The sequence below is a fragment of the Girardinichthys multiradiatus genome, chromosome 13 (assembly GCF_021462225.1).
Source record: "Girardinichthys multiradiatus isolate DD_20200921_A chromosome 13, DD_fGirMul_XY1, whole genome shotgun sequence".
In the NCBI taxonomy this organism is placed as follows: domain Eukaryota; kingdom Metazoa; phylum Chordata; class Actinopteri; order Cyprinodontiformes; family Goodeidae; genus Girardinichthys; species Girardinichthys multiradiatus.
In genome coordinates, this window is record NC_061806.1 from 34679876 (window position 1) to 34698307 (window position 18432).

General features: G+C 37.8%; 1 protein-coding gene across 3 annotated transcripts in view; it reads right to left on the minus strand.

Annotated features, from left to right (window-relative positions):
* Window positions 1-18432, minus strand: part of LOC124879129 (semaphorin-6D-like) — a 227913-nt gene that overhangs the window by 139359 nt on the left and 70122 nt on the right. The gene's annotated exons all lie outside the window — the stretch shown is intronic.

Here is an 18432-nt window from a genome sequence, read left to right on the forward strand (position 1 = left end):
TTTTTTAATGAGCTTAGAAACAAAAACTCAGAAACAGTACAGTAAATTCCCTAAACAGAAAATAATTCAAATAAGTCCAAGGGAAAGCTTTACATTTTAGCTGTCCCACTGCTTCTGCTGTGACTAAGTGTTGTTATTCTAAGGTGTTTCTGTAGAACCTAATCAGACGCAGAAAACAGAGCAGGGATCTTGTTACTATTTTTAGCATCATGAACAAACATGCTGAACTCTGTCTGTACCTGCTTTTATAGGTGGAGAGACTCTGGAGATGCATTGTTTATCTTCACAAATTGAGTATATACTTCCCACACCTACCCACCCACACACATCCACCCACAAACACTCACACTTTCTCCCTCTCACTCCCAGCTGAATTAACTGCAGTCCAGACCAGCCTACCGAAGAGCTGAGAACACATCAGATTTGAGCTCCATTAATTTGTCCTTCCAATAATGTCCAACACACACAGCTAGCTCATAAATACTCATGTGTGTGTGCAGACAGCACCGCACACACACTTGAGGAGGTTTAAATATAATAAAATGCCACACATGGACAGGCAGGAAGGTACAAAGCAGGGAAAACCAAGTATCTGCCAACAACTCTCTTCACACAATTATATTTCCATCTTTGTGTGCAACGTCATTGACAAAATGGCCCAACCTAGCACAAGTAAATGGCCCACCCTCACATCAGAGCTAGTCATGGCAAGACATTAAGGCATTCATGAGTGCTTGGTTTTTCCAATCAAGAACAGGGAAAACATGACAGCACAACATTTGACATGTAGTCAAAATATGAAACAAGCCCTCATTTCTGGTGCAGTCATTTGTCTTGCTGGCGTCAGCATAAAGCAGGCGTGAGTTTTAGGTCCCATGTAGAATGAATGGGGGGGCTGATCAATTGTCCCTCTGTAATAACAGCATACAATGGCGCTGACACGGGGATTTGAACAGACCTGAGAATCTGCTGAAGAAGCTGAGCGAGAGTAGTTAAGATTCTGTGAAGTCTTCCTGAGCTTGAAGGGAGGCAAATGGTTAATTTCCAAACCACACCAATCAGCTTTTCAAAAAGAGTCAAGACTTTGGCTGACAGAATGTTTCAATGGAGCTGAAGAGGATTTAGGAGTACAAACAGCAAGGTTAGGATTTCAACAGTCAAACTAAGGCCCGGATTTCCAGAAGCTCTTAGATGTTTTGGGAACTTTACTTGATGATCCTATCTGAAGCTGTGATGAAAAGTTGGATTTTGTTGTCTTTAGGTTATTCATGAAACATGTTGATTGTCGCTTCAACAGCTCCATTCTATGAGTTCGAACCTCCCATTTCAAATCTATTGCTTCACATGTGCCTTTACCAACGCCTTCCTCAGCTATGTGGCATCACCTTCTGATCTAATGCTGCTGAAATGGGCCTAACCTCCTCCACTCAACAGTCCAGCTGCCATTTGCTGAGCATGCTGCAATAGTGCACCTGCTAGAGCCACCCTGACACAGATGAAAAGAGGAAACATGGTGAGAAGAAGCAAGTGGAGGATAGAAAGAAGGGTTTATCAAAGGAATGAAGGATGGAGGATGAAAAGATGAGACAGGGATGAGACAGCGACACTCAGTCTAAACCTAAAGGAAATCAGATTTGCAAAGATCTAAAGACACGGCAAGATCCACACACACATACACAGAAAGAGGCTCTCCACTGTTGGTTAATCAGCTCTTGGCCTTGCCTCTCTGGGATTAGAATGCTGCTGGGAGTCCCTAAAGAGATCAGCTCTACAAATGTCTCAAAGTGAGCCACAGGATTTTTGGTTTAGGTTGATCAAAGCATTTTTAAACATGGTCAGTTTCTGCTGTATTAATCCTGCTCCATTTCCAAAGTTGTTTGTTATTTATTATAATTTGCACTAAAGAGGCTGAAGAGTTACCTCCAGAAGAATTAATATAGGGAGAGCTCAAATGCAGAAATGTGCACATACATCAGCAATGCCTGCCAAAGCCCACAACACAGAAGCTTAGATTAAAAAAGAAAACACAAGGGAGTGTAAAAATGGTAAAATCAGCTTCTAAAAATGTTGACTCAGTGAATATTAGATTGATTAATAAACGCATCAGATTTTGTTTAGTAATATAGCAAGGCTTAAAAATGTAAAACCTTTACATAAATATAATATGACATTTAAGACTTTATTAAGGTGCTAAAGTAAAAATTATTTATTTAGTATGGGAAGATTTGAATTCTGTTTCACACTTTTCAAATTTCTTGTGTACTGCAGTAGTTATACTGATAAAAAAAAAGAAAGCACATTTGAACCATATTATATTTAGCCTTAACTTTGGAAGGATTTTAATCTTAATTTATTTTGCTCCCACTACAGGTATAAGCAGATGCAACACCGTATCACTAATGACATTAGAAACAACCAATCAGTTGGCTGAGAAAGAGAGGCCATCACAAAAGGTCTCCCCGTCGAAATCCACAGGAGAGGTGGACACCCCTGTTATACCCCCCTCACCCAAAACCAGGATTAAACATCTCCAGGATTAAAGGACTAATGTCTCAGCCGGACCTTGAAAAACTAATTCATGTGTTCATCTTTAGTAGAATTGATTACTGCAACAGTGTCTTCACAAGTCTGCCTAAAAAGTCGATCAGACAGCTGCAGTTGATCCAGAACGCTGCTGCCCGCATCCTCACTAGAACTAAGAAAGTGGAGCACATCAGCCCGGTTCTAAAGTCCTTACACTGGCTCCCTGTAGCTCAGAGAATAGACTTTAAAATACTTCTGTTAGTCTATAAATCACTGAATGGCTTAGCACCAAAATACATTACAGACTTGTTGTCAGTGTTTCAACCACCCAGACCTCTCAGATCTTCTGGATCAAATCTACTCTGCATACCCAGATCCAGGACCACACATGGAGAGGCAGCTTTTAGTTCTTATGCTCCATTAATCTGGAATAAACTCCCAGAAAACTGTAAAAGCACCGAAACCCTAAGTTGCTTTAAATCAAGATTAAAAACGTATTTGTTTAGAGTGCCCTTTGACTGGGCCATCTAAACATTATTAGTTAAGTTTTCAGTCCAATTTCCCTTTCATTTTCTTATCCATCTATTCTCTTTATTTTATTTAAAAAAAATTTCATTACCTTTTTTCATTACTGTTGTTTGATTTTCTGTATCACTGTAATGTTTTCCTTATGTACAGCGCCTTGAGGGCCTTGTTGCTGAAAAGCGCTATATAAATAAACTTGAGTTGACTTAACGTCAGAGAGATCAACTTTCACATTGCAAGTTCGACTGGTCAATCCAATAATGCACTGGAGGGATGTAATTTTAATGTAGCTTCACCAACTACTAAAAGGTTATCTCATATGTCAAACACTCATAAGAGCAATACTAATGTGTTTGCAATAAAGTGGTGCCTTTTGTGTGTTTTGTTTTCTATTTCAATCTGACTGAAATTTGAAAAACATTACTGTTTTTATTCAAAAGAAACAAATCATGCATATTCAGATTTCTTTTTCAATAAATTAAACATTTGCTTCCATAGGAGTAACCTAAAATGCAAATGACAATGATAGTTTTAACTCAGCCTTTAGATATCTAATGTTAACAAACCTACTAAACATACATAAGTTCAAAATAATTTTGGAGATTTTTTGGTATTCATTGCCACTCTGAGGTAGGAAAAATGTAAAAGAATGATGTTAAATGCAACCTGCAAGCAATCAAACACCCAGAATTTATGGTTGTGTTATAACCAAGCAAAAGGAACATTTTGACCAACACTGTTAAGCTGGGGACACACTACACAACTTTCACAATAGTCACAGATTTTGAACAGACTGGTTTTTGTGTCCCAACTGAAAGACTGAGGATCACACACTTAACAACTTTGCCTGCTGAGGGATCACAGACTACAGGAACTAAAGCCAACTGAGTTGTTTTAGACTCTCTTGGAAACTCTCGCGAGGACGATAGATTAAAGGAGCAAACATGCCACTAGCTGGTGGTAATAGAAAACATTCTCAGAGTTTCTACAGGTTATACTTCTGTTATACTCCCTCATAAAATGAATAAGACTAAATCTAACCCACAAGTGAATATGATTTGCATCGTGTTGACTGTATTCTCTGATGAGAGGTTGGAACATGTATTTAAAGTTGTGAAGTTGTTTGTGGGTTTTGGTATGACTGTGAATGTTGACAGCAATCTATAGATGTTATTTATATCTTAACAGAGAATAATGCAGTTTTTGAAGCGGGATTTCTTCTTAAATGTCAGTTCGTTATATTAAGTTCTATTACGTTATATTATGTTCAATCTGTGAATTGTTTGACCTTTTTCAATAAGGCATCATTTACTGTGTTTGAGTGTAAAATATTTGAGTATCTGTTGTTTGTTACATTGTTTTTTCATCACAACCTAACTGTACTTAGTTAGGTTATAGTTTATACTATGCCCAGTGCTGTTCTGTACATACTAATAAAGTTAAAAAAAGTTGGGTCACAGGTGTTGCCATGTCCTAGCCTATCTTTTTGATTGGCTGATGGCAAAACACGTTTGCAGTTGAGTCTGTGATTTGTTCACACTACCAGACTGCGTCCAGATCCACTTAAAAAAAAAAAATTCTAACATGTTTGTTTGACTGCAACTGAGGTTGGGGCGGTTCCCCTCACACACCTGCAGTCTCCAGTAAATGCCTCCTCTCACTCTATCCAATTTTTGTGGCAACTCCCACTGCCGACTGGCCTCAACTAGCGCAGACGTTATAGGTAAAAAATTATAGTAATTGTAGGTAAAATCAGGCAGAAGATCAAGTTGTGTGGCCCCAGCTTTGATAAAAACAATCGCAAAACCTAATACAGTGCCCTAAGGTATGTAATCCACCGAGCTCAAAATTTTGCTTATGACCAGAAAGATTCTGAAAACCAGCTGATGGCTTCGTCTGAAAGCCCCTGACAAAAGTTTTAATGATCTATATGATGCAATATTCTAACAATATCATTTGACTGATGGATGGACTAAAGGATGTTTTAATCATCTGCTCAAGTTTTGTATTGTATTTAAATCTTCAGAAGTATTAGTCAGTAGTAATTATGGAAACATTATAAACATAGCAGTACAATCCACTTACATTATTGGTAAGTAAAGAGAACATAGTAACACATTAAGACCACTTTTTAAAATAAAAAAATCAAAACCTGAAGAATTGTTTTTCTTTCAATAAAGTAATTCCTTACTGCTTTGGCCAAAAAAAATGGACTTAATGCATTTCCTTCTGTAAAGACATGATGTCTTGTTCTAGTGTAACTGATTGTGACATCTAGATTCACCTTTTATGTCGAGTCTTTAAAGCCAATTCCAGCCTGCAGGTGTGCGTTTAAGATGCTGATGAATAAAGAAGAAAACAGTGGCTTTGCCAAAATACACACAGCTTGGTGCAAGGAAAGATGGATTGTAGCATGACTAATCTCACCAATCTCGGGAAATTATCTCCTTTTGGCAGTCTTTTCTAATCCCCCTCCTAACAGATGCTTATCAACATGTGGCCGCACAAATACTTAAGAGTGTGAAACTAAGCAGCAAAGGTACCAAAAGACAATAAATTATTAAAGACCCCACAGGTTGGTCGTGGCAATGATATTTATTAAAGATTATACAAAAAACAAATAGTTTTTGCCTCTTTTTTGTCCCAGAGGCATCTGAGGGAAGAATGTGTTAAAGCTTACCACCTGTGTGTGATGTTTGCTGGCTCAGTGGTTTGGGTCAGGTTCAGACAAGTTAACCTGGGATTTTCTCCATCTCGGTGCCAGAACAGGAGACCATCTGGCAGATTAGCTGTTTAAACTCAGTGAAGTAAAGTAAAGCACAGCTGGCAGCCTCACCGCTATGAGAATGAGGAGTTTCATAATTTTCTTCAGAAAGTTGATTTCTCAAATAGGTTTTGAGCTTGTGTACTCAAGAAAAAAGTGAATACTATATAAACACATTCTTAAACGTCCTTGCAATGTTTATTTTGAGTTTGTGTAATGACTTATTTTGCTGACAACCTGAAAAGGTAATCAGTAAAAGAAAACCAAATCTGGGGTTGAGATCTTCTGGAGGCAAACATATTGGTTTATTATTATAGTGTGTAATCAGATAAGAAGTAAGAAGAGTTGGCAAAATCATTGGCAAAGTTTCCACATAGCACAATAGACTTTAGTTTGCATTTGTGCTGTGTGTTTATTGTACTTTTGTGTGTTTCTCTAATCATAAACTGATGACCTGTTTACCATAAATCCAACAAAAAACTTTCTGACAAGGAAAAGAAAATCCTCTTTTCTTACAATTTTGATATCAGGATATTTTGGAAATATTGGCAATGCAATAGTCTAAAATACTCTAAATCAACATCTATTAAATTCTTATTTTATTATATTCACCTTATTTAATTGACTTTTACTGCATTTACAACAAACTAGACACTAGGTTAAAAGGTACCCTTGTAAACTGTCCCATGAATAATCATTTTCAGTTAAAACAAAACAGGCCGATTCACTTTTTTCCCCAACACACCCTGTTAATCTTTTGACTCCGAGTTGAGGGGGGTGCATAAAAAACTGTTGAAACTTACTTTAGTTTAGCTTTTATCAAAAATGTACACTGTGTTGCCAAAACGTTGCACTCACATTTCCACATCAATGAATTCAGGTGTTTTGATCAATTTAATTTCCCCACACATGTAAAATGAAGATTCTAGGCATGCAAACAGTTGTGAAAGAGTTGGTCGCTCTCAGGAGCATGATGGGTAGCCACCTGTGTAAAACATGTCGGCACTGCACTTTAGAGCAATGAAGACTCTCTGGAGTGATGTATCATGCTGCTCTCTCTGTCATCAGTGCACAGAACAAGGTCTATAAAGACACGAATGAGTTTAGCAGGAAAGTTTAGCTGGAAAAACCTAATTGGCCTGCAAAGATTCCTGACCTCAATCTGACAGAACACCTTTGGGATGAATTACATCAGACATGCCTTATTGTTCAACAGCACTGTCTGACCTAAATAAATGCGCTTCAAGGTTTAAAATTACACTCACAGGAATATTTGGTTGGCACATGCACGCATAGAACCATGCCAGCCAGCTGCATACGGTCAGCCAACGTTAACCCCATTTTATCATCAATCCCCACCCGTGAAATGATTTTATCTTTACATAACTGTTTTCAGCAAGATGGATGTTTACTTCACAATTTCTTTTTAGCTTAGAAAATAAATCAAACGTCTTGTTTATTATGGCCCTACATTTTCAAATGGGATATTAATCTAGCTGTGGTCATTAGCCACAGACTCCCAGTGCACCACAACCAGATGACAGTCTAATACAGTTGCCAGGCTGCAGGCAGCCAGTTTATATGTAGCTCATTGAACCTTTACTTGTACTTACACAACAACTCTGTCCTGTATAAGCCCCTGGAAGGTCTAGTTCAGTTGGACCCACCCTTTAACTGCACCTCAGCTGTTTAGATAAGTGACAGTCAAACAAAAGCACTGATACTGCCCAACAGCCACTACTGCAGCTCTGTCCATAATGATGATTGGACTGAGAAGCCATTACGTTAATGATCTGTCTCCACAGGGTGGTTGTGGCTAATGATCGATGAGGTGGACAGAGGGGACAAAAATGCAAAGAAAACAGGCAGCGAGATAAATGTTTAGGAAGAGGATATTCAGAGAAGGACTACACATAAATGCAGGCAAATCAGAACATTTTAAGGTATTTGTAGTTTTCAGGTCACTTTACTACTTTCTTAAACAAAGCATTCATTTTAATATAAATACATTTGTATGTTGATTTGGTTGTTAATTTAACTTACAAACCTATGTTTGTACCACCATGCTATTTTCATGGTTCTACATGTCAGAGTAAATTCAGAACACAGTGCCATGAAAATCCTAACTATAAAATTCAGTTGCTTGTTGTCCCACTTTTGACTAAATGAATTCAAGTAATCATCTCCATCATCTTGATGGTCTCTCGCATCTCTGTGGGGCAAACTTAGCTTACTCTTGTTTTACTAGGTTATCATATATGGGTGTTTGTTTATGCACAGCTCCCACACACTCTTGCTAAAGTTTTCAATCAGGTGGAGACATTGAATTTGTCTGTCCCAATCCAAAAATGTAAATCTTATTTTTTTCGGTCACACTGCCTCAAACTTGCTGTTGTGCTTGGGATAAGTTGCCTAAAAGTTGCCTCTAGAACTCTTTCATAAACATAGAGTTGGATGCTAGACAACAACTGGGAAAGTGCTTTGGGCCTTTGACTCCTATTAAGGCCTAGATCCCCAGCCCTCCACCGCCATGCTTCATAGTCAGTATGAGGTGTTTGGTTTTTAAAGGTACATTCTATTCCTCAAACAAAGGCTGTGTTGCGATGTTCATTTTGAAAAACAGGAGTCAAGGCGACTTATGTTCTAGGATGTCACGAGGCAGGTCAAAGCCTCTTCTCTTGGTAAGATCGGCCACTGTCTAAATATATCTCACTTTAGTATGGTGGACTTTACATTATTCTCAACAAAACAGTAGTCATAGACAAGCAGTCAAAAGTCGGGTTAAGGTATAAAGGTGTATAAAAGTTACAGCTCCACAACTGATATTTTATTGAGATACCAGAGGAAGATATGGATTGACCACAGGTGTCTCTAGTTGTATGGAGTTTAGAGTAATGCAGCAATCCCGCTCCCCTACCTAATGATGAGCACTGCTGTCAGCTGGTTAAAAGAAGGCTAATACACGTTCTGTTGATGCTGTTTTAAAACTAAATCTGGAAAACTATGCCTGTTAAGCAGCCAACTGCAGGCTGACCACCTGGCAAGAGATAGCCCAACAATCAAAGCAGCTCATATCCGATTAATATACCTGTTTTGTTGTATTTTAATATTTTTTTTGCCTGTGGCCCTCAGCACTATGACAGGTTGCCTCTTACATCTTATACATCTAACGCACTATGTGAACCATACCTTGGTTTTGAGTGTGATATTAATGAAGCTGATACGGTACTCGTGTTACTCTATAAAAAACAGAGGCCAACAGGTACAATACTCTGTGCAATAAGCTCTTAAAATTAATATTATACTAACAAACTTTAATATTACTTAATAATTGTGCTTAGGCCTGTGTATTCAAATAGTGGTAGGAGTAATGACAGTAGTTAGATTCGCTTTTTAAAAAAGCTATTAGATCAAAAGTATACACTTTTGTTTAAAGATATCATGTAAATACCATCAGTCAAACTCTGGTATTCTAAGCCAATGTCATCATTCCTCAAAGATCTCATACTGGCACATGCCTACAAGCTAGCCTGGTAAAATCGCCTGGGTGCTAATGCATAGTGCCCCCCACCTCACAGAGACAACATAACATGACTTTGAACTTCTTCAACTTTAAACTGCACCACACTCCTTGTACCTTTGTGTCACATCCAGTTTTCAACACCAGCTAGAATATCTGCTTTTGTTTAAATAAACATTTGATGATGACTAGCTATTGATGAGTATTTTAGCTGTACTTGGCTGCTGTTTAACCTGCCAACTCCTAAGGGAGATAGATTGGCATATTTAGTGATCTTCACAGCACACCTGAATTTCTTTTTTAAATTATATATGGTTAAAATGGTATTTATGATTGTAAGGTTAACATGCATACCTTGAGTGTTTCAGAAGTCATGTAGCCTTATTTACATTGCTTGCCAGGGATAGTTGGTTGGTTGGTGTCCGTCTGACTTATTTTATACTTGAAGAACACTTTTCATCTAAATTATCTTCATGTCAGTACCAGACGACGGGTGGCATTGCTTCAGTGAGGATGAATGGGGGTCTGGCAGTCAAACTCAGTCAGCTTTTGCAGCCATTTTCCCATTTTCTGCTTCATCACAGCCAACAATAAAACTTCGACAGAACGAGCTTCGGCCCCTTCATCTCTCTCTCTCTCTCTCCATCTGCTTTGAAGGATTTTATTCTTCTCTTTTCCTCTGAACAGATGTTTACCATATTTCTTTGAAACAATTAAATCTATTCTGCATTTTAGATTTAAAATGCAGAAAAAGACCAGAAGCAGCTTTAGACACTGAATAATGACTGTTAGAAGTGATTGCCACACAAAACTAGCTGCAGGTTATTACCATGCAGCACACTGTCTGGACCTTACTATGGATCTTAGTTTGCTTTCTGTCTGACTGAAGGATAATACATATTTACATCTAAGTGGGGATAAGTGCCAGCTAACCCAATTATACCAAAGTATTCATATGCATTAGCAGGCCAGGTGTAGATGGACTCTACAGGAACTCAGCGGTTAATTGCAGCTTCGGATTATCCCGTGGACCATTATGGTGATAGTCACTGTTCATTTCCCCCTGATAGAAGGCTACATTTAATAGAGCTGGACTGACCAGACGATGAGCATTTTAAAATGTCCTTAACTATGGAGGAAGAAAGTAACACAGTGACAAAATATCTCAGTAAACTGGTGCTCATTGTATTTTACTATTCAATAATGGAACCTGTGGAATCAAGATTCCAAAAAGGTTCATTCATCTTAACATTGTAAAAGCAAAACCTTGTCAATGTGAACAGTACATTTTCATTCCAGTATTTAATTCTATTCATTAAAAGTTTCCAAACTGCTTGGCCAACAACACAGGGACCAACACTCCTCATATAATATGGCAACCTAGGAGCGTAATGATGGTAGCAAGTCCGATCACCCGTTAGTGCAAAGTTAGAACAATTCAAACTTTGGTCTCTATTATTAGAATCTCTTATGGATACAAACCATTTACTATTGGACACATGATTTTTTTTTTAAGTATCAGGACTGTGCTATCCACTGCTCATTCAATGCAGTATAGCACCTCTGGCATAGCTAAATAAAAGTGGATGCCTTTACCCAGAATCCACTGTGAAAAAATGTTGCGAGTCCATTCCGTATCGTTAGCTGAATAGAAAACGGTTCATGAAACTATGTGCTAAAATATATTTCTTCCCAAGAGTCTGATTTCCTCCAGCAAGTATCCAAATAAGTTGATATTCTTTGTTTATACAAGAAAAGCAAAATAAAAAAATTCCTACTGCAACCAAACAGCAAACAAATATTTGGAGCACATAAGGCTCACAGCTCTGAGTAAAGACCTCCATTAGTTGCATCAAGTAGTTCGTGAACAATCAGCGGAGAAAGTCTGAATGTCCCAGCTGTAATTTCAATATCAATCAGATCTCGACATTTCAGCTGCTCAGCTCAGTCTCACATTAGAGCTGCAGCTTGTTGGCAATGATTAGGCATCATTAATGCTAATGTTGATCCAGAAGAGCTGCACTGAACATAGCCTCTTCCCATCAACAGTTGATCTCAGATTATATCATGAAAAGACTGAAGGACAATTATGACAATACTATTAAACTTCAACACAGAGCTGAGTCTTTAACATATTAGGACTTGCATGTTTTTCTCTATGCCTTAGTCCCTACAGGGGGCAGTATTACAAGTTCTCACCCAAACACATGCAGTATGTCACAGTCAGCCCCTATGATATCATGCAACAACAAATAACTGCCGCCCGGACTATAAACGCCAGCTCGTCTAATTTCTGCTGTCTTAGTTTAACAGACACATCAGACAGACAATTAACATTGACAGAGCCAGAACAGACAGAGGCAGGGAGGCAGACGGTTGATTAGATGGTGCAAACTAAAAATAATACAGACTATAAACAATAACAAGTGTGAAATGAAGTGAGGAGAAGGAAGGCGAATGAGAGGATGGGGTGGCATCTCAGTGTTAGAAATGAATGAATTGCTACACTACATTTTTTAATGACAAAATCCTGTTTTATTCCACAGCTTTTAAGAATCAAATAGCTGTTTGTTTAGAATATAATAAACTGATAGAAAAAAACATTTGATCAGGAGTAACAATTATTTTCACCATGAAAGCAAATTTTTTAATCAGGAAACCAGTTTTCCCTTTAAGAGAGAACAATCATGTGAGTTCACGGTTAGGAAATGTGTTCCAACCACAAATAAATGTGTGTGTTTGTGTGTGTCTCGCCAAATTAATCTGCCCCTAAAGCTGCCAAATAAGATAACCAATCAGCCAATCGGATCTGCCCACAATCCCTCACGGCTGCCCAAACTGAGTGCCGGGTTACTGAAGGGCATAAAGTTAGCACAAGCACACACCGTTCATCTGTGTAATGCCAGGTTTAAACAGGTGTGATCTAAATCCCATCAGTTTGTAGTTGCTGCTGGCTTACTACGCTCCTCTAACACAAGCTATTATTTAAGAACAAAAATGTCCTGCAGTCATTTCTACTTAAAACTCTCTGAAGAGACCTTTTTTTTTAATCTGATTTATTAAATAAACCTCTGAATGGCAGACAGAGCCCAAGGAGACACTCGCTAAACTAAACAGAAGCTTCTTTTTTCATGAATATGAGCTCAAAGAAAAAGATCTGAGGGTCTAAACCATTTGGTATTTAGGAGCCATATTTTGCACTTCACAGAAAGAAAACAAAACAGAAAAATGACAGATGATAAGCACTATTTATTTAAAAGTTATAGATGTTTCCTGCTTAGGTGCTGCAGCAATAGTAATTCAGTTTGGCAGTACACATACCACTTCATAATAACACGCTACTTTGTGTTTGTCTGTTTAAAAAACATAATAAAATATGCAGATTTTTCAGGTTCTAATGTGACAATGTGAGAAAATTCATCGAGTATGAATACACTGCCAGAGCACGGTATCTTAAAGTAATGATAGCCTGTTATTTAAACTGCATTCACAAGAAGAGCAATTGGAAAACATTTTGAGGAATTTTTCGTTTGCTAGTAGAAATAAACCCAAACTTTTGAATGGTCCGAGGCTCCAGTATTTACAGCTGCATGAAGATGATGAAAAATGACAAAAAAGAGAGGTTTACATGCCTTTACCTCCATTTGGAAGAAAAAAAAAAAAACTGATAAATCATTGACATGGTGCAATTTTTCCTCTCGCGCTACGACAGGAAGCCCTGAAGAGTTCTTGTGTTTTCGTAGCAGCAGAGCAACAACAGTAGCTTCTACAAATTGTCACTCTGTTATTCCTCTTCACCATTTCAGTTTGCTGTAAATGTCAGAATGACTTTCCAGCTGAGGTGATGCTCAGCAGTAAAGTTTCATCACAAAAACAGTCAAATTATACAGAACACACACAGCTCGACTTCTAGCGTCTATGTTGAGCCATCTGTACAGGTGGGCAGGAAGAGTCGTTTCACATTTTAATGTGAAATTGATCTCCTATTACTCTTTATAAAATAACAAAGAACACTTTAATCTGTTGGTGTACAAAACATTCTCTACATTCAGGGAATGAACATTTGAAAGAGCCAGAAACTACAAATAATTTAAGGTTAAAGACAACTGCTTACTTGACAGGAAGGTTTAATAAATTATTGATCATGAACCTACAATGACATAATGTGCTGCAGTGTTTGCCCTACTGGCCTGGCCGGTCAACAGCCACAGCTGCTGCAGCCTAAGCATGAGAGACTGCTCACTGCTGGCAGCATATTATCACAAAAGTTGCATGATGTCAAGATGTGACTGAAAAAACATTTCAGTTGTACATTTCTCATTTAAAGGAAATCTGATGGTTTTGTATCAAAGTATTCTATTTTAATGTCTGTTTTTAGGTTTGTTTTTAAGTGTTTGTTTGGCCGTTTTGGATGGAGAAATACATACAAGATTGACCGATAGAAAAAAAAAACAAAGCTAAAAGAGGAGGAAAGGAAGTCACAAGACAAGAAGAGTATGGGAGCAGGAAACCGTGGAGAAGAAACAAGAAACTGTTTAATTCAACAGCTATCTGAGGTGTGCAGAGATACTCAGAGTGGCAGTTTGTTAAGTCTTACAGCTCCTACACTGTTTCCGCTTACACAGAACCCCAGGCAGCTTGTTGACAGACACACAAACACATCTGGTTCATACTATTTTTGATTTAGCTGTGGGAGTCATCAGATCAACACTATAACAGATGGCAAAAATGTGATCCGAGTGTTCAAATTGAAAGTTAAAATAATTTCTCCCACTGGAACTAGACCCTACTTTTGAGTGCTTGTAGCCCCTGAAGGGATGAACAGTACAAATACAGATAATAGGGATAAAAGATACATATAAGCCACTGTCATGGGCTGGTATGAGATTCTCACTATCCGACAATTTAAAAAAATCTATTTTCCAAGAATGGGCACCCTAGGTAGGACAGGCAGCAGTGCAAATTATGACAGGACAAACATAATAACACTTATGCATTTGCTATATTTCTTACGAAACTGTTGATCTCACTGTTTCTCGGTTTAATGTCCTTGTAATGAGATGCAAGAGAAGGTGTCACTTTTAAAACTTTTTTAAACCTCAGTATACCTTGATACCAGGTATTCAGCCCATGCCTGGTCACCACTTGATCCTCACCTTAGGTTTTAAAGGCCAAGATCAGTTCAGGTTTGGTAAAACAAGGAAAAAGCCCATTTAGGGTTTTTTGTTCCTAGAAAAAACCCAAAAAAAACAGTCCCCCCAAAAGTAGATGCAGTTCCAACTGAGATAAGCACAACATTGCAGTATTTGGTTCTTTTAACTCAAAGTTTATTTTTAAGGTTGATCTGCTATAAAGCTGTGGGCACTGTTTAAATATAAGCTTTGATTAGAGATTAGATTTCCATGTCATAAAAATAGAAAAGGATATGGAGTATTTCTTCTGATTTATTTTGCTTTACCTTTACACTAAACTAAATAAATAAAATGTTTAAACTAACCAATGACCTTGCATATGTTTATTTATTGTTTAACGAAATGTTTACATTTCTGGTGATATATTTAACTACAATATTTAAAATCAGACATTGCAATATGCCAGGATACATAACCTTATGGTTTACCATAATCACCAGTGGCTGACCAATGCCAACAGCGTATCACCAGAAGCCTGAAATGTTTTCACACTGCTGATTGCACACAAACAGATGAGGGTGGAGCTCTTGCAAGACATCATTACTTCTGGCATTGCTGTTTCTGAGAAGATAAATTTTGTTCATTCCATCTTTATAGAGACAAATTAGGAGATCTCAAATGGCAAAAGGTGGATAGCTTCCTCTGGGATGTCTTATGAACAGATGATGGTGACCTGGAGTTGGATAGAGGGATTGGGGCCACATCTGTATTAATGCAGATTCGGCTCCAGTTTGTTGGGGTGGGGAAAGAGCCAAGCCAAAAAGCAAAGCTTTCTATTTACTGGTATGTCTATCTTCCAACTCTCATCTATGTTTATGAGATCTGGACGATCGCCAGAAGACCAAGATTTTAGATATACTGGTATGTATTGCGGAGCTAAGCCTTATAGATACGGTCACGAGCTATACTCTTCTGGCCAAAGAACAATCCCCCGGAAAGAGAAGGATATGAGATCTCTGATAAGTGAAAAGCAACAGATGCAATAGAAGAAACTTTGACTTGTAAAAAACGTCTACATGCAACTTCAACTAAAAATACTTTTCTGCTCAAAGATGATTTTTTTTTCAAAGATGAAAGAATAAATAAATAAATAAATAAATACTGAAGGCCTGCAACAATTTATTTTGGGACAAAATCCTGAAATCGAACAGCTGGATCTAGAGATATCCCTGTTGTTGTTTTATTAACGTAACCTTTAATATCCTATTAAAGAAACTACATCATAGTTTTTGTAAAAAAATGACAAAAGGGGTCAAATCACACAACATAGAACCAGAAAAGCCAAATGTCAACTGCAGATCATTAGATGTATAGACAAGAAATGTTACAGATGTAATAAGTCAACTGTAAAAAGTAGAAAATTATGTCATATTTCAATAGGCTTTTGGAAAATTTTAACATATGAAATGTCTACAGAGACAATGTTAAAATGCTGCAGAGCGTGCTGCTGTGACCAACACTGCAATCAGAGCTCAGATGCTGATAGAGCCTAATGACTCAGCACAAACAGACAGAAAAACACATCATGTGATCATAGCCACCTAGAAACTACCTGGCAACAGTAAGCAGAAACGATCACTAAGCAACCAGAGGCAGCAACACAGGATAAAAGGGGTGGGGGCAACAAAAGGAAAGAGGAGAACAAATATAATTTAAGTATAAAATGTGAAAGGATGAAGACATGGATCCATAAACATGAGAATGGAGGACTTGGAAAAAAGCAGGAAAAAGACCAACCTGAAACCAGGAGAGGTAAAAAGCATGGCTGAAGGAAACACAGGAGGAAACAAGTAGGACGGAAAACAATACAGAGAGGAAAGAGACTGAGTGAAAGGGAAAAGTTTGAATTAAACGAGGCAGAAAGAAAAAAAGAAATGTGGATTGAGAAATCTAGCTGGAGTGAACAACACCTCATAACAGGGAAAAGAAATGAGAAAAAGGGAAAGCAATAAAACAAGTGTATACAGTAGATAGATAGGAATAAACAGGAATACAACAAAGTATATACATTAAAGGAAAAGCAAACAGACATATGCAAAAAGATTAAATCTAAAGAGATTGCAGAAAGCTAGAAAAAAGGCACAAAAATATACTGGAAACAATGCAGAAAACAAATAATATGGGATTTAAAGAAATCAAATATGTTGGCATCAAATAATTTTTACCACACGTAGCTGAGATGCATAAAGTGAGAAATGAGGTTTACACTCATGTTGAAGTGCATCTAAAAAGAGAAAAAGTTCAAGACACTTTAAATTCAACATAAAAAGGAGGGAAACAAATTATGGTTTGAACTGCATCAATCAACAAACTTCAAACCACATTCTCTGGGTGTTCTGGGTGCCCAAGCCTCTGAACTCAGAAAAAAATCTGAATAGCACAGCCAAAGCAAAGGTTCACTGTGCGCGCGCGCGTGTGTGTGTGTGTGTGTGTGTGTGTGTGTGTGTGTGTGTTTTTCTTGCAGGAAGCTGAGAGATAAGCCAACAGTCAGGAATGCTGTCACTTGTTTTTCTTCACAGACTTGATAAACTTTGTCCAAGCCCTGCAGTTCCCCAGCATTTCTTAGTGATGACCAATGCACTTTCACACACACACACACACACACACACACACACACACTAACTGATAGTGTCAACCACTTACTCCACTGAAACACTGCTCTCGCCCTCAGTGAATGGTGGCACTTTGACTGGTCAACAGCACTTCGTAAAAGGAGATTTCACACAAACATGAGCAGAACTCAATATCTGTCTCTTTTTTCTTCTATAGCTCAGAGCAAGCGAAGGTTTAGGAATAGATTGCTAAATTTTAACATCATTAAGTACATTTTATTACCATACTTGTGCACTGCCAACATGCTTTGATAATGGTGATTTTTCTTTCTTGACATTTAAAAAGCAATTTAGATGAGTCATCATTATTCCTGCATAAAACAATTGGGTTTTATTTGTGTTGCGCCAATTCATAACACATGTCATCTCAAGGCACGTTACGAAGTCAATTTAATCGAATCATACAGATTCCAAGTCTGGTTCATACATTCCAATTAATCCTAACTATCAAACAGTGCAGTCAGATTCAGTTTATTATTCAAATTGGTCAAAAGTTTTTCTATCTAAGGAAACCCAGCAGATTGCATCGAGTCAGTGAGTTGCAGCATTCACTCCTTCTGGATGAGCATGTAGCAACAGTGGACAGTTGTTTGCATTGACTTTGCAGCAAACCCTCATATTGAGCATGCATGTAGCGACAGTGGAGAGGAAAACTCCCTTTTAACAGAAGGAAACCCCCAGCAGAACCAGGACTGGGGGTTTGAGAGAACAGAGCAGAGGCACCTTCATTAAAGACATCTGACATAGATTAACATTATTGTTATACTCTTTCGTTATGCTAATGTTGTACCATGTATGCTGTCATACTAAAAATACATTACACAGGCCTAAACTCAAGCAGAGGATTTTGTTGAGTCTTCTTATGCTTTTAAAGTATGTATGTCTCCTTGGATGTGCTCCTTTTCTTAATGATGCATGCGTATTGGAATCAAGAGAGTGGATTAGACTGTATGTTACCATGAAGTCACCAACTCATTTTATTATTTCATTCTATTTGATGATCAACTGATTGGCTGGGCATGAAATCTCTAATCATCCATGCGTGCCCATCAGGGGTCTCTAGGGTCTATGGTTCAAACAGGTCAACTGAAAACCCTCAAAGACTTGAATCTTTTTAGCAAAAGGAATAGACCTTAACTTGTCAGGAGTGTCATCCTGAACATACCAATATAATAATTTTGTTAAACACATGTGAAAAAAGCATTTGTTGTTAATAAAGCAGTTGCTATAATTTATCCTTTTTAAAAAGGTGTAGTGATAACATATTGCCTTCACACAGACATGTTTAGAATTTCT